This window comes from Nycticebus coucang, chromosome 5 (assembly GCF_027406575.1).
Source record: "Nycticebus coucang isolate mNycCou1 chromosome 5, mNycCou1.pri, whole genome shotgun sequence".
Classification (NCBI taxonomy): Eukaryota; Metazoa; Chordata; class Mammalia; order Primates; family Lorisidae; genus Nycticebus; species Nycticebus coucang.
Window position 1 is genome coordinate 13,790,507 of NC_069784.1, and position 26,157 is coordinate 13,816,663.

General features: G+C 36.4%; 1 protein-coding gene across 18 annotated transcripts in view; it reads left to right on the forward strand.

Annotated features, from left to right (window-relative positions):
* Window positions 1-26,157, forward strand: part of ADGRL2 (adhesion G protein-coupled receptor L2) — a 581,138-nt gene that overhangs the window by 482,850 nt on the left and 72,131 nt on the right. The gene's annotated exons all lie outside the window — the stretch shown is intronic.

The following is a 26,157-nucleotide window of genomic DNA, read 5'->3' on the forward strand; positions in this document are numbered from 1 at the left end:
GAGTTGGTTTTTTCCTGTTAATGTTTATTTCTTCTTTATATTATATTTTCAACAACATTCAAATCTATACTGGGTCACCGTGAAAGTTTTGAGACAGACTTTGTGATGGTCCTTATGTCAGAAGAGAAACGTAGTGGACATGGATGGTCCTTTCTGACTTGCCCACGTGAGCTCCAACTTGCTGGGCTCATCCGTGTTGCTGGCAGGGGTTTCATTCGTTTCTGTCTGCACAGATTTTACCTTTCTAGATCTTTGTGCATTTCAAAACTTTCGCAGTGATGAAAGTACATCATTTTAATATAAAATTGGCTTAATTCAGAAGAAATATACATTCCTTTTTGTTTTATACATATATCATAAAACAAAGATTGAGAATGATATTTTAAATGTAACCTAATATTTTCTGTAATGCCAAGAACGTTTAAATGTCTGGGTCTTTGGCGGTAATTGCTCCTTAACTTTTTTTTAATGAATAAATTTTTTTAGAGCAGTTTTAGATTTACAGCAAAATGGAGCAGAAAGTACAGATGGAGTTTCCACACAACCTCTGCCTGTACCCCTCATAACCTGCCTCACTGTTGCTGTCTCGCATTTGGGTGGAACATTCTTTCCTACATCAACACAGCATCACCACTCCGACTCCATAGTTTTACTCTTGGTGTTGTACGTTCTATGGGTTTTGACAAATGTTTAATAATGAGTCACATCCACTGTGGTCGTATCACACAGAATACAGTTATTTGCTGCGTAAAGACCTTTTGGCCAGCAATGGACTGCACGTCAGATTATAGCGGAGTTGAAAAATTACTACCTCCTCGTGATGTCTTAGGCGGCGTAATGTCATAGCATAGCACGCTGCCTTTTCTATGTCTAGATGCATAAACACCGAATGCGCATGTGGTGGTCAGTGCGGTAACATGCGCACGAGTTTGTAGCTGGGAGCATCAGGCTGTGTCACAGCAGCCTAGTTGTGCAGTTGACTGTACCATCGAGCTCTGGGTCAGTGCACTCTGTGAAGGGCACACGGCGGCGTTGCCCAGCCATGCATTTCTCAGACTGTACCCCTGTTGTTTAGCAACATGTGACTGCAACTTCACTACCCTCAACATCCTCTGTGCTTTGCTCATTCATTCCTGTGTCGCCTAATTCTTGGAAACTGCCGGTCTTTTATGGACTGACTGCTTTCACTTGGCAATGTGTGTGCAAGTTTCCCTTTGGTCTTTTCTTGGCTTGTTAGTTCACTTTTTCGTGTGGAATCATACTCCACTGTCTGGATGTTCCGCAGTTTATTGATGTCTTTGCCGCTTCCAAGTTTTGGCAGTTATGAATAAAGCAGTCATCGTGTGCAGGCTCCTGGGTGGACGTAAGTTTTCAGGCCTTTTGGTGCATGCCCAGGAGCATTGCTGCTGGACAGTATGGTGAAAGCCTGTGTGTTTACTTTAATGAGAAACTGCCAAACTGTCTCCCGAAGCACCTGTACCTCTTCACGTTTCCACCAGCAGTGAGGGGGCATTCCTGTTGCTCCACACTCTCCCCAGCATTTGGTGTTGCCAGTGTTTGGAACTGGTGTGTCCTGGCGGCTCATTGTTGTTTTAATTTGTGATTCTTTAATGCCATAGAATGCTGAACATCTTTTCATATGCTAATTGCCATCTGTATATGTTTTTTTGGTGAACTATCTGTCTTGTATGAGACATAGAGAACCTGACCCTTGGCTTTTTTTTTTTTTTAATTGTGGCATTCCTGCCACCTAAAGTAGAATTTTCCTATGCATAAGATGTTAAAATGGTGGTTAGTTTTGTTGTAATCAAGCTGGAACAAGAGTATCCTATTTCTCTAGAGCATCCTTACCTAGCAATTCTCATTATTTATAGCAAAGAGATCTCTGATGGGAGACCTAAGTATCATAGAGTCTATTATATGTTAATACTTTTGTCTTTTGTTTACCAGAAAAATCCTTCACTTTTCTTTTCGAAACCTTTGTCCTTCTTCTTAACCTTTTTACCCCATCTGGACACAATATTCCGATTCACTTTCTAACTTAATTTAGTCCACTTAAAAGTAGAACACCAAATGTTCTAGGTGAGGCTGGTTAGTATAGGCACCGTGAAACATCAAAAGATAAGAGGCGATGGAGGAGAAGATAGAAAAACTATTTTTAAAAATGTGTGTTAGAAGAATGTGGGTCACAGAGAATGTATTAGCATTTTTTTTTATCAACAATTCATCATAGTAACTAGATTTTTTTAAAGCTAGTGGTGAAAGAAACGTCTATTTATAATTTAAATTCTTGAGAAAAATGAATTCTGTGCTCAGTAAAATCGTAATAGAACATTTTGTGTGTTATATTTCAAAATCTGGGAGCTGCCTGTGGCCATGTATCTGATCTTCATATGTTGATCCACACGGGTGTGCGTTTGGCATCCAAAAGTGGACTGGAAGGGGAGAATTATCTACAATGATCTATTTTTACTAGACTGACAAGTTAAAAACAGTGGATGTTGGTACAAAGAGAAGGTCTGGAAGGCATGGCTTTGTGGGATTGTATGTGGCAGGGAACCTATCTTGGTTTGCTGGGTTGTACATTTTAAGTACACAGGAAGTATCTAGTCAAATCTGTAAGTCTTACCATACTTCTACATATAGATATTATTGTAAGTTGTAGGAAATAGTCAAGAAAAAGCATCAGGTTATTTCTGTTATTTCATTATTTTAGAAAAGCCTGTCTGTACTTTTTGATTAACACTGGTTGAGTATATTTCATCTGAAATGCTAGGGACCAGAAGTGTTTCAGATTTGGGATTTTTTTTTTTTTTTTGGGAATATTTGCATTATACAGGTTGAGCATCCTTAATCTGAAAATCTGGAATGCTCTAATGAGTATTTCCTTTGAACATGACCTTTTAGCTCATGTCCTTGAAAAAGTTTTAGATTTTAGAGCATTTCAGATTTTGGATTTTTAGGTTAGAGATACTCAACAAGTACTTTTAAAAGGACCTAGAGTTGGAGCGTATTTAAATTCTGGGAAAGCATACAGATTTTCTCTTTCCCTGTGTTATAAAAATCTCCGAATGATGTTTGGTATACTAGCATAAATAAGAGGGTAGTTTTAAAACTCAGTGGCAAAATCCCCATTTTTGAAATGTTTAATCAGCACAATGGCAGTTTAAACATGGACGTCATGAGTTCACAGTGGGAGCGTTAAGTGCCCTACTCCACGTGCCTCAGAATACAAACCTCCAAGGAAGTCTGTCATACTTGACTGCTATGTAATTTCAAAGAGCTGTAAGATAAATAGGTAGGCAGTATTTTTGCAACTGAATTACTATGTTTCTATGAGTAATTATTGAATATGTAAAATAACTTATCCCTGTTTTAGAATTTATTTGTTTATTTGTTTATTTATTTTTATTTTCTCTATGTGAAATTAGGATTGCCTTAGCGTTTGCTTTTTTGCAGTGTGGTTTTTTTTGTTGTTGTTTGTTTTTTTTGCCAGGACTGAGTTTGAACCTGCCACCTCCGGTATATGGGGCCAGGGCCCTACTCCTTTGAGCCACAGGCACTGCCCCCTGTTTTATAATTTAAAAATACTAAACCCCTAATCATTTAGCAAACTTTTTTTATTTACGTATGAATTCCTCAAAAAAAAAAATGTGATTTTCAGTAATGTAGTAAAGAGAAACATATGTATTTCTTTAATTTAGAAAATTTCTTTTTGGAAATCTCAAGTAAAAACACTAGCATTTTCCCATTAAATGTGAATGCCCCTTTTTATATATAATGATAGAGACACGCACAGAAATTCCAGTACCTTTAAAATATATTTGCATCATATTTCACCCCCTCTTCTACTGTTACCACTTCAGCATTTGAGAATCAAGTATGTAAATACAATTGCAATTTAGACTGTGGATGAGGTAAAAGTATTATCATTACACTCCATTTTCTATTTCCTGCTCACTTAAGACTGTGAAATTAAGGCTCTCTTAGTAACTGATAGCATATTTATCTTTAACGTACACTGAGTAGCTAATCCTAAAAAGTGAGAAATGAAATTGTTTCTTCAAATGATGTTTAATACTTTATGAGATAGTCACCATTACAGATATTTTTTTTAAACACTCTTTAAAGATATTTATTGTGGGACAACTTAAAAAATACAACACAGGCTTTGTGTCCTTTGCTCTGTGGTTAGGGCGCTGGCCACATACACCTGGGCTGGCGGGTTCGAACCTGGCCTGGGCCAGCTAAACAAAACTACTACTACAACAACAACAACAACAAATGGCTAGGCATTGTGGCTGGCACCTGTAGTCCCAGCTACTTGGGAGACTGAAGCAAGAGAATCGCTTAAGCCCAAGAGTTTAAGGTTGCTGTGAGCTGTGACGGCATAGCACTCTACCGAGCGCTACATAGTGAGACTCTTGTCTCAAAAAAAACAACAATAACAAAACCTCACAGTTATTAGCACTTTGAATTGAAACAAATAAACCTTACTATTACTCTGAAGTGTTCTATTAATAAGTTAATTAGAAGTTTCTTAACAGTACTGGATCTTTATAGCACTTGGGTACAATCTAGAAGGTGTCCTAAAACAATGCGCTAAATCAGGGTGTTCAGATTGTTTCTTTTCTGCTGCACAGTGGAAGAATGAGAGTCCTCTTTAAAGATACAAAGATACAAAGCATAAAGAAAGCTGACTAGCTGAGGAAAAGGTCCACGCCTGATCCTCCACACCACAGATAAGCACAGCAGTCCTCAAAAAAATCTGCATGCGGCCCACAGCCCTCAGGTTGGACACCCCTGTGCTAACATGGACCTGAAGTCTTGCCCCCGATCGTTTGTAACCAACCGTCCCTTTACATCCTGTTGTCATTGAGGTAGTTTTGCCACTTCAGGTGATGTTTTGTAATATTCTCACGTTTTCAGCTCTTTGGCCCAGAGATCTGAAGTAATTAAGTACTTACTGATTTATGTTTCAGTATTAAATGCAAAGTTGACGTGCAGAGTTGGGTCCTGTTTGACACAGCAGTTTATACTCCACGTATGTGTGAGTGCGCCTTCATAAACACAGACAGTCACTAAAAGGAACGTGTACTGATCTGAAAAAGACAGTGAGAGTGCATGCTGCGTTTATCCCCAGTGGTAGGAAGGTGCGTTTCATGTAATTGATTGAACGATAGATCCCTTTTCTTTTTCTTTTTTTTTGTAATGAAATTGCCCAAGGAAAGTAATGTCCTAGACATGGAGAATTAGCCTGGCTCCTTCCAAGCTTTTAGCCACATTCTTAATACACTTCAAGATAGCAACCGACTAGAACCTTATAATGTAATTACACTAGGTTTCTTATTAAATAAAATTCAGTGTTTTTGGCTGTTATACTATCCATTTAGTATCCAGTTCCATTATTTGGGAATGGGGTGGCAAATAAATAGCAGAGCAGGCAGTTCTTTGCACACATTTGACACTCACGTGATTGGTTGAAGAAGAATAAATAGAAGAAGCAAACAGACTTCATTTGGTAGTTGCAGGTCTGTAGATAATGGCATATAACCCACAAAAGGGATGTAGTTTCTCTATGCAAAAGCCAAAGAGAACACCTACATTTAAGGCACAAAGGTAAAGTTGCATGAAGGAAACTGTGATGGGCTCAGAATGTCTTTTAATGTCTTAAAAGCCCTCAGCAGAGTATGGAAGAGAGGCATTCGTTTTGTCGATGATGTTGAAAATTTTTATCAGCTCAAATAAAAGAACACATTAGGATTGTGTTCAAGATAGAAGAGTTTCAGGATGGAAATTAAAGTAGCAAGGAGCAGCACAGACCAACAGGAATTAGATACTGCCCTGGTCACATGGATCCAGACAGTGAATAAATACATGATACAGATTTATAAAGTGGGATATAATTCAGGGATTTTTATCTTCCGTGAAAGGAAAAAAAATCTAGCTTCTAGAACTTAGGTACTCTGTAATTAACTTAAGCTAAGTAAGTGACAAAGCTGAGTTTAGACCTTGGTGTTTTCTGAAAGGTTGGGATGGTGATGGAAGTAAGAGATGATCTCTTCCCTTCCTATTACCCACTGAATAGTTTTTCTATCGTAGAATTTCCTTTTTCTAAATCAGTATTCTAACCTGTTGCCTGTAAGTTCTTTATTAACATTTTTAACTGAAGATCATCTCAAGTGGTGACAATTTTTTGTGTGCCTGAGAATTTGATGGATTGTGTTACTGTAGGTGTAAAGGGCATTACTTTTGTGTTCTTTGGTTCTTTACACGACAGTAGAGTGAGACTGGAAAATTGAGGGCATAGCTCCACATTCAGCCAGAAGTAAGACTGTGTGAAGAGAACCAGGCGCGCCTTACTCTGGCGTAAGCAGAATGATCTTTCTGTCACTCCAGCTCCCATTCTTGCTACCAGGCAAGCTATATAGCCAGGGACCCTCTACAGTGGGAGGGAGGGTGACAGGCCATGCCTTATGTTTTAAGAGAGTTACTGAATACTGGATTTGTACAGCTGCAGGGGGACTCAGGGCTCGACATACTCTAACTCCCTTTCATTACACTTGGAGAATCAGCTGTCATGGTAGTCAGCACACTTTGTTTACATTGCTGTAGCTATATTCTACTCACTTATTTTTAAAATATCCCTGTGAAGGACTGGCAGTGTGATACCTTTCTTTTAACTTTGTGAAGCTTGAGAAAAAAGTTGAATTATTTGGCACAGGGGCTTGAAATAGTTGAGTCTTATGAACCTAGAACCTGTATTCTCATTTATCTAGACTTTTTTATATACTTCTGATATTTTCAGATTGACTAATAGGTATTAATTTTTTATATAAAATACTTAAACATAGAAGATACTTACCATTCACATACACACAAGCAGCCTTACTGTGAGAAGTGGTGAGTATTGGAAGCTTCTCAGAATTTAATCAAGGAAATTCATTAAAATGCAGCCGCAGCCCTGCCAGTGTTCCCTGGCAGACTTCATGATTATAGATTTCAGTTTGTGTATACTCTCCTTGACATACAGTCCTTTCAACTTTTATATTGATCATTCATTCATAAAGAAGCCTTGTATCCAGGTCAGAGTTACATGAAAGAGGTTTTGTTTAATTGATGTTTATTTCCTGAATTTCCTTATAGGTAACAGTAAACTTGAAACTCTTCTTTCTAAGATCTTCATATTGTTCCCCCACTAGTGGCATTTTTCAAAAGGAAAAAAAAATTAACCTAATCTTCCTTGTCGTCTAATTTAATATTTCATAATATTTGAGGGGTTGGTATATTTTATCCTTGCATTGTTGTTTCAGGGTATTCTTTTTATTTTTTTTTAATTTTTACATATTCATGTGTTTATTAGGTTTCCGTTTTTTTGCCTTCACAAAATTAAAAAGGCTTAAATTTTTATGACAATAACAATGTTTAAAATAAGGACTAGAAACAAAAACCTGGTAAAGAACAAATGAGCATAAATACATTCAGAAAAGGTCAGACAATTGCTACATCGAAATATTAAGCAATAATAATAATAATGCAAAGGAAAGTAATGTTCACATTGTCAAATAAGAGTATGTCTGATATAGAATGCTTTGACTCTTGAGATTCAGTATGGCGTCATCAGTTAATTTGTAACTTAAAAACTACATTCTTACCTTAATGCTGTTTAATCTCCAGTGCTCTTATCTACCTGTGATGTCAGGTTTATCAGCCATTTGTCCATTAGGATGAAATACATATAGGAAAAATAAATGACTCACATGTTCCCAACCCATCATCTCTATTCAGTGTACTTAGTTTATTTTCTGTTAGTTGATGGAGTCCCACTAATTCTCTCGCTCTTGGCTGAGTTGTTTCAATACCGCTAACTGGTATTAAAAGCACATCTCTTTGGCTGAGGATTTGAGAGCTTACTAGTAGTATAGATTCTTGAACCTTGGTACAGTAATAAATAGTCATTAACGCTCTAATTGGTATATCTAATTAGACACATACTTTGCATGTCACTTACTGATGAGCGTTTAAACCAAAGCACTCATAGGAAGGGGAAACTATTGGCAGGAATAAACATGAACCTTATTAAACATTCATATATGGTGTACAAGGAAGACTAATAAATTATGAAATGGCTTAGAAGACAGATGATTTAAATATCTTTTACAACCATAGGAAAAAAAAATGTCACATCAGAGATTCTGCCCTAGAGTGTCCTCTGTTACTCCTTTTTAAATGAGAGTAAAGTAATTCTTCTCCTGGATGGTGAAGACGGAGGAGGGTACAGGTGAGAATTGCTTGTTTTCATTGGTATTCTCCATTCATAGATCGAACTTTACCTTCGTGTCTATTGGTTAAGGCATCCAGGACCATTTCCCTCAGGATTATCCAGTAAAATTCAGGGGCTTGAATGATACCTTAAAAGTTGAATTTTCTCTTGTTTTTGAACACACATACAGGTTGGATATACCTGAGGATAAGGGAAATTAGTTTTTAAAAGCAAAGCTGTATCTCATTTAAACTTTAGTGGGTTTTTTTGCTTCGGTTTTCCTTCTTAAGGGTCTGTATTTTTGAAACCAAAGCCGAGAGGTGGAGAAACAGAGTCAAAGCCAAGAAAACTAAACATGAACATTTCGTTTGACCTATGAATCTCAAAATGATCAAAATGATCTTTTCATAGTTCTTTCCATAGCCTCGGGGATTATTTATTCCAGGTTTCTCTTTGGGAAGGTGAGCGTTATGAAGGAGATGACAATGCTATTTCTGCAGGACAAACTTTGTCATTTTGTCATTGCAGTTTTTTACTCACCTAGGACATTCCATTCGCTATTATACACTAAAATACTGATTTCTGTTTATAAAGTATACATTTAAAGAAGTTATTCGACAGAAACCATGTTTGTCAAATTAATATATTTATTTATTTGTTTCCTATCTAAGGAGAATTATTGTGGGTAAGTAGGTTCCCGATGCCATTTTACTAATAGGCATTTATCCACACGCAAGACCACCAGATCTACTTACATACATTGACATATACCGATTTGAATACTTTGTTTTGTTCTGGAGTGTGACTTATTTTTGGTGTGGGTCTACTTGCTGATGTCATACTAACAGTACAAAAATTTGGCTTTCAAGCACCCTTTCCAAAAAGCTACACTTTGAATAGATAAGAGTAGATGTTTAATCACAGTTGTAGAGAGAATAGAAATGAATTTTTTTTTTTTTTTTTTAGAGGTTCCAATCAAGGCATAGCAGCTGGCTATGTTTGCTTTGAAATTGGCTTCTGTCCCCCCACCCCAACTGAAATTCATAGACAAATGCTACTAAAATGTAATGTAGTGCATATTTTCTACCCAGTGAGAAAAGAAGAACGAATTATGAAGTGTAACTTCACTTAAGAATTTGGAATTCTATCCAGGGTTGGTGGTATGCTCCTGTAGTCCTAGCTACATAGGAGGCTGAGGCAGGAGGATGGTATGAGCCCAGTAGTTGGAGGCTGCAGTGAACTGTGATCTTTCTGCTGTACCACTCTAGCCAGGGCAACAGAGTGAGACCCCTGTTTAAAAGAAAAAGGAAAGAAAAAGATTATGTACAGCAGGCCGTACAATTTCCCATTGACATTTTTATTTTATTATTTATTCTTATTTTTATTTTTATTTTATTATTTTTTATTGACATTTTTATTAACACCTGTATTCACTAAAGTGTGGAATATATTCATTGTCTGAAGTATGCTGTTTATTATTTAATAAATAAATACAAGTTTAGGCAAAATTGAGACTCCTAAGTACATAAAATGCCTGTTTTTCAGTAGAGAAAACATCTTTAGTTATTAGTTTACCCCAAATCCTTGCTTTGTTTTCTTACTGGCTTGGTGACTCAGTATCATTCATAATGTACTCTATTGATTCATTTTGTTAAATGAGGAGAGAGAAAGATTTGATATTAAATTACTTAAAAATAACTTATGCTGTTATTTATTATGGTCCTATGAACTGTGAACTTTTCTTATACTACAGATCATATACTGAATTACAAACCGAGGTTGTAATAGAAACAGTAGCAACAACAAAAAACCGTGTAGGTACTCAACTTTGTATGTTGTCCAAGGAAAATTATTGTGGGTTATTAGGTTTCTGATGATATTTTGCTAATATGTATTTATCTGTTTTGCAGATTTTTAAAGAGGCATTCTTTTTTTTTTTGCCACATATTTTCCTTAAATGTAACCATTTAGATTTTTTTGGTATTGTTTCTTATCCCACATTTAGCTTTAAAGCCAGATGATTCTAAGGAAATCTGGTTATGAAACAATGTAAAATAAATACTTCTGTAGTCTTTTAATTTAATTTCACATAAATTGATATAATCCATGTATTATATAACTTTTTTTTTCCGGAGATGGGGGGTTTCACTGTTTTGTGTGTGTGTTTTTGTTTGTTTTTTTGAGACATACACTCACTTTTTCTCCTCTGGTAGAGTGCCGTGGCATCACTATAGGTCACAGCAACCTGAGACTCCTGAGCTCAAGCCATTCTCTTGCCTCAGCCTTCCTAGTAGCTGGGATTACAGGCGTGAGCCACCGTGCCCAGCCCTTATTATATAACTCTTACATGTCACAGTTCTCCCAGAATTTCTTCACATGTCATATTCAACCAAGAAAGATACAATTTTAGAACTCACCTGGACACATACCCATGGCTTTAACAAAGCATCTGAAATGAGAGTTGCTATATTTGAGTTGGCTTAAGATTATTCTTTCTGTTCATTTTTTTAGATCACAGATCTATCACTGAATTCACCTGTAATTTTTGAAAATATTACTCTGGATCTGTAATGATGGATTTCTGGTGAATCCACAAAGCTAATGAATCATAAAACATAAGGGCCTTTCACTGGAACAGGCCCTTCTAAGGCCTTGGAATGTGTTCACAGCGTCATATGTTTTCTGTGAAATTTGCAGAAGCACAGCTTTTAAACACAGTCTTTTAAGGTTTTGATTTCTTCCTCCGATTTCTCTGTTACACTTCCCCTCATTTATGGTGGCTGAGGAGTAGCCAAGAGCATTTTGGGATCCAGTAAGTGGAAGTTCAGTTGGTGATAAATTCAGTCTCGATTTAGTAGGGGTGTTTTTATGTGGTTTGTAGACACTCAAGTACAGTTTAGTTATTGCTAGCTATTCTGGTGAAGAAATGGCCTCTAGTATTATTTCTATTACTCATTACACTTCTTTACTGATGGTGACATGAATGTTCAAAGCCAGATGTCATATTATAATTTAATTATGTTCTGTGGCACCTGAGATATGTGGGTAGTGGAACAGAAACAGTGTCTATAATGTATGGGGCGAGAACTGGTCTGGGAAATTGTTTCAGTCATTAGATGCGTAGAACAATAAAAGTGTATTGGGTTCTTAAAAATGCCTAAACAAAACAAGTTTTCTCCTTCCTATTCTTGCTGGAGTACGAGGAGAGTGCGCAGAGCACGTGTCAAAGGTAGTGCCCAACGTCAGATGTACCGTGCACTCTCCCCCCTTTGATGAATATAGAATTGAATTTATCAGCATACCCGTGTTTTTGGCACACAGTCTGGAGTCGTGGAACAAGCGTGAGCACAGGTGTGACAGTGCAAGGTGCATGCTTTCTGTACCCCAACCTTCAATAATTGGCAGTGTTATAGAAAGTGACACTATGAAATTATTCTATGAAGAGACAGCCATGGAACATATAGCTAAAAAAATATAAAGTATTAGAAAGGAAAGCCAAGCAAGTTAGATAATTTTTAATTTTCTAGATAATCATATGATTTTCATTTTCTAGATTTTGTTGGTGATTGTCCTTGTTGCTTTTAAAAAAATTATTTGTTGTGCTTTCTTTGTTCTTCTAAATAATACTTGGGTACCTGGTTTTCTCATAATTCTTCTCTTTTGTTTCTTAAAGAAGGATTCCTAAATTTTACAGTCTTTAGGCTCCACAAAACTTGAAGCCATAACTTACCTTTTGATTTTATCGGGTGATAGTATTGAGAAATTGGCCTCATGCTCCACTGAGCATCTGTAGGTTAATGTGGGCATTTCAGGACATTTCATTGTATCTCTTTGAAATTGTATCTTCTTTGTATTTAGGAGAAGGGAGCAAGGATGAAAAATTTAACAAATCAATTTATCAAGGGGCATTTATTAACTAGGTAAGATAAGCCATTTATTCATTCTTTGAATAAAAGACTTTAGCTAGAATAACCCATTTTCACAGTTTATGTTAAATAAATGCTTGGTTTTTAAAATCGCGTTATAATATGATCTAAGTAAGTTTTAAAGTAAATAAAGAATAAACACATTTTTAAGAAGTTATACTCACAGACTTTGCTTTCATGCTCTTTTACCCCCATTTTTGGAAATTTCCTTCACCCTCATCTCCAGCTCCCAGCCAGGTAGAGAACACTATTATTTGTTATTTTTCTGTAGTAATGATTTCAGTGGGTTTTTATAAAGTCTTTAATCAAAAAATCTTTTAGTAAATCAGAATTTTGTTTCCCCTTACTATTCTTGGAAATTGCCAAAACAATACAGCAAGAAGAGACGAATGAAAGTATGTTGATTTTTCTAGGATATTTTATAATTTGGCATTTTTTTCACACATTAAATTATCTTGTGAGCTAATCTTAAGATGTTCTCATTGTTAATTAATGGGACTCTGTAATGATAATTTAAAAGAATGCTTGTAAGTAACTTGAAATTTAACTGTGGGATGTTGTGTGAAGGAGACTGTGCCTTTAAAAATGTATATAAACAGACAGAGGAGGGAGGAGAGAGAGGAGAGAGAGGTGGGGGGAGACGGTGGTCATAACAATACATTATCTGGTGGGTTGATTTTGGACATTTGTGTGTGCATGGCCATTTATTTCAAGCCTTGATGAGTAGACCTTTATTAAGCTGTGATGATTACTGAATATGAAATGTAACCAAGATTATTTTTTATTCAAATATAATTTAAATATTCATCAAAGAAAAGTTGTGCTTGAGACTGACAGAGACTATTAACATCAAAAAATATAATTAACTGCATTGGGTATCATGAAGCAGAGTTAGCCAAATAGCCGAGAGGTCTAATTGCTCTAGAGTTTGAGAAGCAATGGTTTTATTTTATGTTGTAGCTGTGGAATTAATAGTAATGCGGTTTCCTATGTGGGCCAATTAAAAGCTGCCTGTTAAGGTTCATTGTTCTATAGGAAACCCATTGAATATCGCTTTGTAAACAGGATTGACATGTCAGTGTGTACGAGGAGATAAAATAGAATAAAAACTGGGGCGGTGCCTGTGGCTCAGTGAGTAGGGCGCCGGCCCCATATGCCAAGGGTGGCGGGTTGAGACCCAGCCCCGGCCAAACTGCAACAAAAAAATAGCCGGGCGTTGTGGCGGGCGCCTGTAGTCCCAGCTGCTCGGGAGGCTGAGGCAAGAGAATCGCGTAAGCCCAAGAGTTAGAGGTTGCTGTGAGCCGTGTGACACCACGGCACTCTACCTGAGGCGGTACAGTGAGACTCTGTCTCTACAGAAAGAAAAAAAAAAAATAGAATAAAAACTGTGAAAATGAGAAGTAGTGTTTAAAAGCACTGTCTTGGAAAATAGTGCATAAAACACAACCATTGTAGTGTTGTCCTGGATGTAGTAGCGTCCCTCCCACATTCCCCTCTCAGGATGGGGTCCTCTTCCCCCGCTGTCTGGACAGCAGCCTGCTGATCGGGTCACAGCTGAATCCCTCCCCAGGAACCTCTGGGCTGAAGGGATTTAAACCCTGCTCCCCAGAGGCAGCCCCATTGAATGCCAGAGTATAAAAGCTAGGCCTCCTTATCCTGTTGCTCCCTTTCGTGACGTCTCTGGGGGGCTCTCCCAACTCCAGAAACTCCAGAGCCCCCCCTCCCCCCCGCAGGTGCTGGGTGGGGGGCTGTGTGGTAGCGGGGCTGGCTGTGTCCATCTCTGTCTCCATCCTGGCTGCCCTGGCAGTTGAGAGAGCTCCCCCAGTGAGCCTCTGCCTCAAATTCCACTCCCCATGTCACCCAACCAAAGGCATTAGTATCAAATGTAGGAACAAGTCCTGTCAGTGGTATTGGTTTTATACATCATAGGAATCTGGCAATTAAGTGTAAAAGCTAAGAGTTTTTAAAGCCAAAAGGAGAAAAAAAGCCCAATAAAAATTGCTCAATTCAGGTCTAAAAACGGCTTTTTGCATCCTAAAATTTAGCTTTGTCACATCATCCTCTTTCTTTTATTCTAACCTCTGTGACTCTATTAAGCTTTTTAGCCGAATACAAAAGGAAAATGTTCCTGATTGAACCCACAAGATTTTGCTTTGCTCAGGCCGTAAAGATTTAAAAGTGGACATTCTAATGGCGTTTGGACATTGATGCGGTTACCGAAATGGAAAAGTTTGAGGGTCAAAGATAAGCACAGTAGCCAGATCTTTTAGAGTTTCTTTTTCTTAACAATGTTGTATCAAATATGCTTAATAAATTGACCATGATTCCTAAGGTTGAATATATGTGTAAGTGTATTAGAATATATTTTTGCAAATGAAAATATTTCTAAAGCTTCAAAGCTATAAAATATGCCATCTCAAATACAGTCTTTTAAATGAAGATGATGCATTTAGTTGTTAACATTTGTGAAACATCAAAATGTTAAAATTGCTTAATAGATCTTAATATGTGCCATGTGATGAGTGTAGGCTGTCTCTTTAACCTGCAGTAGTAAAGATGTTTTTTCCAGTTGTGTATTATTTAGTATGCTTACCCTGTTTATGTTTGTGGCATGAGAGGGCTTGTTAGCTTTCAGAAAAGCTCAGTATTTGCTGCCTTACAGTAAGTCCTCTTGCCCTGTGTTCTCAAGCCTGCTCGTGGTATTAGCAATATTTAGAACTCTTGTGTGTAACATTTGAATGAACTGAGCCTTTCAGACAAGTTACTGGTATGAAGCTAATTTGGGCTAGGAGTATAATACAGGATTAGAGGCCTTCCGCCTTCATTGTAATTTTTAAAAACTTAGATTGCTTATGTAAACTGTAAATCAGGTAAGTTTTAATGTGGTTTCTATCGTATGGTTATGGGAACACGTTTGGCTTCTGAAAATTACATCTTTGTCTTTCATTTGTTGATGTGTACTAGTGAACGATTACTGAGTTCTGTGATGTGAACAGTAACACGTCAGACACTCTAAAGGTATTTATGAACAACTGATGAGAATATATATTTGCAAGAGTACAAACTGATGTTCATGGACTATTCCAGGGTATTTTAGAATATGGTACAGCATTATGCAATGGACGTGGTTCAGAGATTGTTGAGGCAGTAAATAACCCCTCAAGGGTATGATGATCTGGTGAAGAAAAGGAGACCAAACTACTGTAATAACCGTGCTACTCCCTCTCCCTTGCAGTACAACAAACCTCCAAAAACTGGTGGGAAAGGAGAAAGGGGTAAGCAAAGCCTGAGAGGGGACTCGAGTGCGCTGTGAGTGAAGGAGTTACCCCACTCCTTCCCGCTGTCTACACCAGGCAACTTCTTCCTCAGCTTTCTTCTCCTTTTTGGGCACTGTGAATTCTCTTCTTTCTCTTAGGCTGAAGGGGAAAGGCTCTTTCAAAGGTTGTGTTCTTTTTATATCTCAGAAATAAGGAATAGGTCTATAAAATAATCATATTTTTAAAATTGTTTTCATTTCTGTATTTTCAGTATAGAAAGCAGTGCTAGAGTTCAAGACCCTTGGTACTGACTCTGAAACAATAGGAGTTCACTCCTTATAGCACAAAACAGTAGTACACAATTTCATATCCATTTGTTAATTTTCCTCTGAATAGAAATTATTTGAATGTGGTATATTACTTTGCTTCCAAAATCACAGGTATCTCTGTACCAAGGATAGAGTACCAAGTAACATCTTCTACCATTTTTTCTAATACCGGAATCACAGATGGATATAAAATTATCATATTTCCCCTCCCTCCCTCTTCCTCCTTCCTCATTTCTTCCTGTGTACCTATCGCCTGTCTATCTTTTTTTGAGATAATTTCTTGCCTTTGTGACTGAGGTGCAGCAAAAGGACAGTTCCCTTGATCTTTGTAGAAAGGAGCTCTTGGGTAACAGGCAGCAGGCTGCTTACTTGGCGTTGGCGTTCAGTTATCGAGATTGCCATCAGCAATGCCTGTGTTACTTTCTTATCAACTACTTCCTGCTGTCAGCTTGGCACTTATTTCAATAGAAAAGGATTTGCATCAAACGTAATGCCTTATTATATACAGCTGACATGGGTTTTTAATTATACAAACACATGAGACTCCTGCAGTGGTAGTCAATTTGATAAAAGGATTAGATTATGCATATTTTGTCATGATTAAAGATTGGTTCTGATTTATCAGAAGTAAGCCAGTGAAATTTCATCAGTCAGGTGAGGCTCTGTTAACCTAAGTATATGAACCACAAAGTAGCCACCTCCTTATAAATCTCTGATGAGTTCGGTTATTTATGTTCAGATTGCGGGAATTAGGATTGTTTTTGGCCTTCCACACCTGCTCTATTGCTCCAAGTATCTGAACAGTCTATGTTTCTGGCTTATGTCTGTTCCTGCTTTCATCTCTCATTAGAGTTAGGTGTGCTGGCTCATGCCTGTAATTCCAGCACTCTGGGAAGCCCAGGTGGGAGGATCCCTTGAACTCAGGAGTTTGAAACTGGCTTGAGCAAGAGCAACACCCTGTCTCTACTAAAAATAAAAAAATTATCTGGGTGGGGTGGTGCCGGCCAGTAGTCCCAGCTACTCAGGTGGCTGAGGCAGGAGGATCACGTTAGCCTAGGAGTTTGAGGTTGCTGTGAGCTAGGCTGATGCTGCTGCACTTGAAACACTGTCTCAAAAAAAGAATAATTAGGCAAACATGTATTTAAAATTTCTGAGTTTTTATTAAGGGAATGACAACTTACATGTATCTCAAGACATTTTGAGTTGTTGCTGTAATAAAGCACCTTCAGTGGCCTGCACAGTGGCTGACACCTGCAACCCCAGGATGTTGGGAGGCTGAGGTGCGGGGATTACTTGAGTCCAGAAGTTTGAGGTTACAGTGACCTATGTATGATTTGGCCAGTGCACTCCAGCCTGGGTGACAGCAGACCATGTCTCTTAAAAACAAAACAGAACAAACAAAAAACTTTAAGAAAAATACAGAGTGAGAATTCCAACATACTCCCATCTAGAAGGTATTCATTCAGTGAATACTTCTTGCCTTAAACAATACCAGGTATTGGGATAGATTTAAAAGAAGGTTCATCTCCAACAGAGATTTATACTAAGGTCCTAGAAACAGCCTTCAGGTCACCAGTAAATGTGACCTGCTGCATCAAACTCTGCAAAATCCTCTTGGGGTGTTTGGGAAATAATATAAACAAATTTGTAAGGAGTTTACAATTCTAGACACGGAAAATTCTTAATTTTGAAACAACCAAAATGCAAAATACAAAAGAAATAACACAAAGCAAAATGTGATTCATTGCTAGGTTAATTAATTATGAAGAGTTACCACTAAAGGGAAAGGAGAAAGGTCTGGGTCATCGGGGAAGGGTTCATTGTTATTTGGCAGCGTGATTTGTGTTGACTTTCTCCCAGCCACCTGCGTGGTGATGGTCCCTCCTGTTGGTGCGCCACCTTTAAGTACCTGACAAGGGGCTGCTCAGATGGAAGGTACCACAGGGAGTTGGAAAACAGTAGTTCCTCTGACTAGAAGCCTGGTATGCTAAGCTTGGATAATTTTCTCCTTAGCAGTTCTTCAAATAGACCTTCTCTTCAGGAAGAGATAGTTCAAGAAGTGTCCATAGTAATTTCTGTGATAACTCAGTTTAGACACATTTATTGAGTTTCAGCTCACTTAATGTGCTAGCTGTTTAATTTATATGGATATCAAGCTTCTCAAAACCTGCGTAGAGAAGGTTGCCCTGTTGGGATGTTTTCTTAGAAACAAGAGCTGAGCTGTGCATGTACAATCGGTGGGTAGGAGAGAGATGCTGAAGGGAGGGGAGGTCTTGCTGAGGCAGGGGTGCCTCCAGTACGTGGCTTCCGTGATTCAATCAGATTCTCTGGCCATAGTTTCCTACTGTATTAATAAAGGATTATATTAGATCAGTGATTTTTTTTTTTTTTTAACTGCATTTCCTGGAGAAACTCTCAGGTTGAGTGAGGGGTAGAAAAGTGGAGGGAGTTTTTGAGAGACTTTGAGCAGAATTTCGCTACTGCAATTCCAGGCCTTTCTCCACTTGCATTCCTAATCCACTGTCACTAAGCAGGTTTTTTGTTTGTTTTTTAGGTAACATTTTTCTTGACAAAGAGGTTTTGTTGCCCGAATCTGATACTAATTTCTTCCTACAGTATTTGGTGATGACATATAACTTAGGCTCCTACCAAGTCGTATTTGCTAATCATGTTTTTTAATGAGGGTTAGAGGGATGCTCTATTAGGACAGAATATTTGTATGAAAATTTTGGGGGATTCAAGCTATAATTTGAGCATGAAGGTAGAATCTCAGTAAGTAAATGTTAAGGTGAGTTCTTTCTAGGTTGGAGAGGATGACAAAAACAGATTATGGTTTTTGTGGGGTACAAAGTTGAAAATGCATAGTTAATAGAAAACTATTCACGACTTTCAGATTAATTGCATAGCACTTTGTTTTTAGAATAAGAGTTTTCACTTTCTTGAACTACTGGAGAAACATTAACTCTATATATTTCCTTTGCCCTCCGATATTAATTTATTAATTCAGTTCAGCAAATAAATTTGCTCATGCATATTTCTCAGCGCCTTCTGTATAAGATTTTCCTGTGAATTTGTTTATGAACTATATCGTATTTTGCTACCAAAATATCTTAGAAGTTGCATGAGGAAAATAATTACTTTAAAATAAAAATAATAAGATGAAAAGTCTATTTAGCTGGAAAATAAGTTTGATGAAGCCACGGTACGTGAAAATAGGGGAAAATCTAGAATTCAGTTTGGGTATTGTAGTGGTTTCTTGCCTCTTGTAAGATAAGCACTTACAGAATGAAGTATCATTTTAATTAAATATGGGAAACTTGTCCTCAGTTGATTAAATACTTTAACAAAGAATTATTCTTCTAAGTTTTGAATAGATGCAAGTTTTTTTAAAAGCCATGCTTCCAAAAGTCTTAGGATTTTATTTCTATACCTTACGTTTAATTTACTTATGAAATTTCGTCAACATTTGTTGCCACACTGTCATCAAAGTGAAGTGAGTAAAAGGAGAAATCATATTAGCTGTTAGTTTTACTAGAAATTCCTTTGTTTATATTCAAGATTTTTAATACTGACTACATGGCATACCATCAAACAGCTGGAGAGTCCAAAAAAATCTTTATTACTTAATTTTTCTCTTTATCAAAATCATAGCCAAGGCAAGGAAGTGGACGTTAAGGTGAATTTAAAATAGCAACAACACAAATCTACTTTACTCAGTTTGCCCTCTGAAACTCTGATGAGTCCTAGGTTCTTGCGCATTATTTCAAGCTCTAATCCTCTGAGCGGGTAATTAACAGACCAGAAAAGCTATTTGTGGAAAAGAAGAGCCATAAGGGTGAAAAATATTTCTCCACTGAATGATCTTTAAGAAGTAAATAATTACAAACGGAAAAGATTTGGGATGACCGATCTAAATCTGAGCATAATTAGAAGAAATAGAATATGAAAATCAAAATGCTTGGCATGTACAACAATCCCATATCATAACAAGACTAATTAAATATTTAGAAGCCAAAATCCCCTCACAATTTGAGGAAAAATAAGCCACGACAAAAGGGTCTGTAACTGCAGATAATTAGTAAGGATTGTAGGAAGGAAAAGCATCAGAGATTGGCTCCGAGGCTCTGCAAGGTCATGTCTTATTACGCTGTGTCTTTTATATAGTCTGGTAACAAGTTTCTTGCTAATTTAATCTAACTAGGGCATCCCATAGCGATTTCCCATTTCCCTTGTTAAAAATGTGATAGTTTCTTCAAGTGCAAACTGCAGTAAGTTAACATTTTTATAAATAATTGCTCATAATTGATACAGGTTGTAATATTTTCTTGAATTATTTAAAGTAGAGGGCTTGAAAATTTGGACACAGAAGCAATATTTTTTAAGTATTTCCAAATTTTATAGTTTTTTTTTTTAATCTCCACTTAAATTATCTTATTCCTTTCATTAAAATAGTGAGACCTGGTGACCCTTTGAATGAAACTTAGTCTCAGTGGCATGCTTTGTAAATAAATACTTCTTATTTTGCTAATATAAGCAAGTACATTTATGTTGAATGTGCATTTCTGCAAACAAGAGATTTTTGTACTGGATTAATAAGGCTGAGTGAGTCAAGCCTAATTTGCATTAAACTGACCCTAAGGTCCAGTGAAAACTGTAAGGAATTTCAAAGGTCTGTAAAACATAGAAAGTTGTTTTTTAGCAATCAGCATTGCCATTTTGAAATGCTTATGTTAGTAATTAATGTGGACTTTTGGAGAAAATTTTTTGAGTTTCTAAGATGCAAATTAACTATAAATATTAAAGCGTACATCCTCTGTGGTTATAATTCCTGTCACAATATTTTCCTTAAATAGAAAATGATTATGGATGGTGTCACTTATAGGTTATTTCTCTTTTCAGCATTTGATAATAGAATAATAGTCTTCTAGAACCGCGTTCACATGAGATTTTACTGTCACCCTTTTTTTTGACTTGCTGTAGGTTACCTGATTTATTTTTTTGGCTTCTGTTTCTCGTGTACACTATCATCTTTTTCAGTCAAATAGATTTATATAGTGATACTAAAGAAAGACATTTTGCCTTTTTGTATATGTTTGTTATTTTTGGTGATAAATTGAATTTTTCTATGATTTTTTTTTTTATAAATGCAACTTCAAAGACTTAATCACAGTCGTAATTTTTTTTAAAAAATTAGGATTATATTTTAAACTTTAAGAACCTCAAAATACAGGAAATTGAGTGGAGAAATTACATATATTTGTCCAAACTATATCTGTTCATATTTTCTATACCAATATTCATGTATATTATATTCAAGACTCTGAAAGTAATTTCAGTATTTCAGTAATGATTTCAAAATACTTTAAATAACACAATATTCTATAATGCAAAAAGTATCCTAACATGCCTAGAAAATTAAATTGTACGATGGTTAGATATAGAGACTACACAAATTATTAAATAAATTATGAGAAATACTTATTTAACAAATGAGAATATTGTTATAGATCTCCCTTCTTGCCATATTAATTACACACCATTTAGCTTCCTAATGTTATGTTTACTTAGCAATTAGTTAAGCTCACAAATCATCATTAATAAATATTTAAAGAAGGCAGGACCCACTTAACTCTACAGAATAAAAGTGATGATAAGAGAGCATTTTATTATAAAATTTAAAAATCAGGGTCTGATTTAACATTCAACTCAGTTTCTCTCTTGCATCCGTATCTTTTTTTTTTATTTTCTTATTTGAGACATAGACTTCCTCTGTGCCCTGGGTAGAGTGCCAGGTGTCCTAACTCACTGCAGCCCCAAACTCTTGGGCTTAAGCAAACCCCTTGCCTTAGCCTCCTGAGTAACTGAGGCTGTAGGCGCCCACCACAATGCCCAGCTAGTTTTTCTGGTTTTAGTAGTGATGGGGGTCTCACTTTTTTGCTCAGGGTAGTCTCAAACTCCTGATCTATCAAGAGTTCCATGAGTTCATGGAACTCAGCTGATCCATCTGCCTCGGCCTCCCAAGTGTGCTGGAGTTATGGACATGAGCCCCGGCAGCCCTTGCGTCTGTATCTTGAAGCAGAACTGCTTTGCGTGTCTTCTTGGTTCACTTGATGGCTTTGTTTGAGCAAATCTGTTTGCATTGGAGCCCACCTGTTCATGTTCTAAGGTCATTTTGCTGGGTGTATAAAATTGTTCTAAATTTGCAAAGAAGACAAGTGTTCTAGTGGCTGTAGTACTCCAGGTCATTTGGAATTTGTTAGTGTAGGGAGGAGTGATTGGAAGCTTAAGAGTCTTTCTTTCCCTTCCTGTTAAATAGGAAATCTCTTTTATTGGCAGTCATAATGCAAAGCCATATTCAAATTGACAGAATTCTCTGAGAATCAGGTACCACTGATTGAAGCAGAATTGGATGTCTGTTGTTTGTTTTCTATTAACCATGATTTTTTATGAGCAGAAATACTTAGCCAACCATTTATCATTATTTTGTTTATGAAATACTGAATTTTTATCACGTTCCAGGCATATATAATCATCTCCACTAAGTATTTAAAAGTTGGCAGCTTCTCTTTCGTTTCCCTTTAACTTTTCCTCCCACTTTGTGGTAAGTTTCTAAATTTCTTTAAATATATGTACTTGAACAGAATGTAATTTACTTATTAACATATAATTAAATATAATTTACTTATTAACATATAAATTTTTATTTAGTAGTTGAGGCTTAAGAATGAATATAATTCCTATTCCATTAATTAGTGAATGGATTCATATTATAATAATTCAGTATTACTTGTTTTGTTCATTTAGAATATATAATTTACCCATGGATGTGGTTTAAAGTCTTTCCATGACACTCCTGAGTACGTTCTGTTTATACTTCGTACTTTGAAAAAGAATATCATTGCGTGATAACTATGAATGCATTTATTTCTTCTACAGAAAGCATTTTTAACTAAGACAGGAAGTAACTCAGGGAATAAGCAAAAACAGACATGTCATTGCTAGCATTTTTTGATTGAAGTTTAAAATCTAACAGATACCTGTAAGAGATAGAAATTGTCGAAACAGTTGTCATTGAACATTGAACATACAGACTCGATAGGAATTGAACTAATTCTTTAATAATTGGATGATTTTGAATTTAAGCAGATGTGAATTTTTCGTTTCTGTCATGATACACTGAGGTTTTCTGTTGGATGCTGGAGTATTTGTTGAAGTTGGTAGATTTTGCATTTTTAATCTTCCTTAGAACTGTGGTGAATAATGGCCCCTGGCAGGAGATAATGAAATTTTCTTAATTTATATTTTCAAGTAGAAGCTTCAATTGAAAATGGCATCCTGTGGCCTGGGGACATAGCTCTAGTGCAAGTTTCAGGGGATCTGCAGTAATAAGGCGGTGCCATCAGTGATGGGGAACGATGGGACAGTGAAGAAGTAATTTAAGGAAGAAAAGAAAATGCACCAAAGCGTTCTTGTAGCATATCTAATGATCTGCTGAAGATTCCCAGTGGTTTTTGGAGCATGACTGGAGAGACTAATGTTATCTTGCCAAAACAGAAGCCCCTGCTTAATCAGCAGAACAAGACTATTGATGAAAACACCTCTCACAACAGATTACACATAGAATCTCATCTCCATACTTTGCACTTGGTAAAGTGTAATAATGAGCATAAGATAATCAAAAGAAGGGTAAATGCAATTTGTTGGACCTTGTACAATTCCAGATTAGAGTTGGAATGGAAACAGATTTGCATGAATAGTTGAGCTTGTTTTAAAGCTGTACACAGGAAAGAGAAGGCAGCATCAGGACCACTCTGGAAACGTGAGAGACGTTCCGTTCCTCCAAGGTTTGCAAATCCGCGTCCGTCTTATACAAGGGACGTGGTTCCTACTGATGTTTGTAGCAGTGGCCATGTTTCTATTGAGGTTTGTTACCCAGGCCTGGATTATCCCATTTCACCTTAACAAACTTCTGAAGAAGCTGTCATGTTTTCCAGATGAGCAAGCGAAAGCTTGAAAGGTTTAATACATCGCTGACAGACTCACAGTGCAGGAAAGCTGCCGAGCTGGACTTAAACCACAGTTCTTTCTGATTCTAAAGCCTCTGCTTGTAAACACTAATCTGTTCCCAATTAGCAAATCAGTTTGCTCCTGAACAGAGATAAACAATACACTATATTGTTTTGTGATGCAGTTTATTCTGAGTGGAGTAGCAGTGTGCTCTGTGTCTTCTTAGTGTTTTAAGGGATTAAGGAAAAGGAACATAATAATAATTAGTTTGCATTAATATTTCCTTAGTAATGAGACACTGTGTCTTAAAAATAAAAAGATAATATTTCTTCAAAATACTACTGTTAATCTGGCATGACATTTTCTAAGTCATTTCTGCATACTATTATGTAAATTAATAATAATAAACACTTTTATAAAATGTCTTTAGCCGGGCCTTGTGGTGGGCACCTGTAGTCCCAGCTGCTCGGGAGGCTGAGACAAGAGAATCGCGTAAGCCCAAAAGCTGGAGGTTGCTGTGAGCCGTGTGACGTCATGGCACTCCACTGAGGGCGATAAAGTGAGACTCTGTCTCTAAAAAAATAAATAAATAAATAAATAAAAAAAATAAAATGTCTTTTCTTCAGTTACACATTCTTCTTGAGAAAATTTATCTTAAATTCCAAAAGTGTTATGGATGCCCTAAAAGTTGATGTTGAGAGCCAAGAACATTGATTATATCTTAAGATAAAATACACTGTAATAGTTTTGGCTTCTTACCATATGCCAGTTGTGATGGTTAAGAGATACATTATTATTTTAAGTAGTTTTTGAAATTTTATCTCTTATATACAAACCTGAGTGATACCACTGACTTTAAATATTTATTCTAATATTTGCCCATCAGTGAATATCTTGGCATTTTCTTGTGCATAGATAGTAAATTCATAAACTACTAATTTCCAATTTTTTTTTTCAGCTTTTAGAAATAACCACTTGGCTTCATTCTTAAGTTGAACCCTCTCACCTCCATTTAGGGTAGAAAGACTATAGGAATGAGTTTTTAATGTTTAAAATTCAGTGTGTTCCCATTTAAACCAGTTTATGGCTTATAAAGCGGAAGTTAGGATGTCCTTTGTTGTGCTTCATGGGTTTTATGAACAAAATGTAATTTTTATGAATATTAATGTCAGAGATAATTTTTTTTGGTATTTGAACTTGACGGTGTTACAAAGCTTTTGTTATTAGATTGATTTTAGTTATTTGGAATTCTTACATTGAGTGTTGTACTCTTTGTACACTTTAGTAAGAAAAGTTTTTAATATGGTAGTTAAAAAGTTGGCAGCCAGAAATTACATACAGGTCAAGTTTTAATAGTGCCTTTAACCCACTGATGTGAAATAATGATTAAACTTTTGTCTTTACGTGACAAATTTGAAAATCTTAGATACGTAGTTAGAAGAATATTAGAAATGATTATATGTTTAGGATTTGGGGCTAAGTGCTTAGGGACTTTCATATTTATTTTTTAGTTAATATTAAATCATGATTTGAATCCCCAGACATTGTTTAGATCTTATCTGCAAGGCCTACTTCGGCCCTGGAGTTCTCTCTCTAAAAGCATTTTTGGGCCACTCTATTAAAATTTATTTGAATAAATAAATGAGTCAAAGGTTGAATATGGAAAAATTGCAACAATTACAATGAATCGTACTTCTTTGTTATTTTTAATGTTATCTGTCTGTGAAACATAGTATATTTTTACTTATTCTCAAAAATTTTATTTCCAGTTTTATGGTCAGAAATTGTCATCTGCTAGCATATTTTTAGGAAAACATTATACTTTTCCTCTTACCTGTTTAAAAATGAGTTATTTTCGATGTGTACATTTACTGAGATACTGTATTCTCATGCCAGAAATTGATACATAGCTAGCAGCTTGTTCAAAATTAAAGCAGCTAAGCTCCTGATTACTATACTTAAAATTAGCAAGCAGACGTGTTAACATTATAAACTTCGTTATGCACTCTTGCATAGGGTACCTAATTCATACTCATCATTTATTTTTTATTTCATTAGGATTTTATTAAATTTAATGCCACAAAAGCACATGTTGCCACCCCTATTTATTCTTTACCGAAGTATCTCAGACAAGTTGCATGCTTCCAGATCACCTGCAGAGGCTGTTAAAACAGAAATGGCTGAGCATCTGCCCCCAGAGGTTCTGAGTCTGCTGGTGTTGAGTGGGGCTTGATGATCTGCATTTCCACCAGGTCCCGCTCTGACGCTGGTGCTGTGGACATGGGACCACATAGTGGAAACCGCTGCGTTATCTTAACTCATCTGAGCATCTTTATAAATACATAAAATAAAATAAGATCAGTTATTTGAAAGTT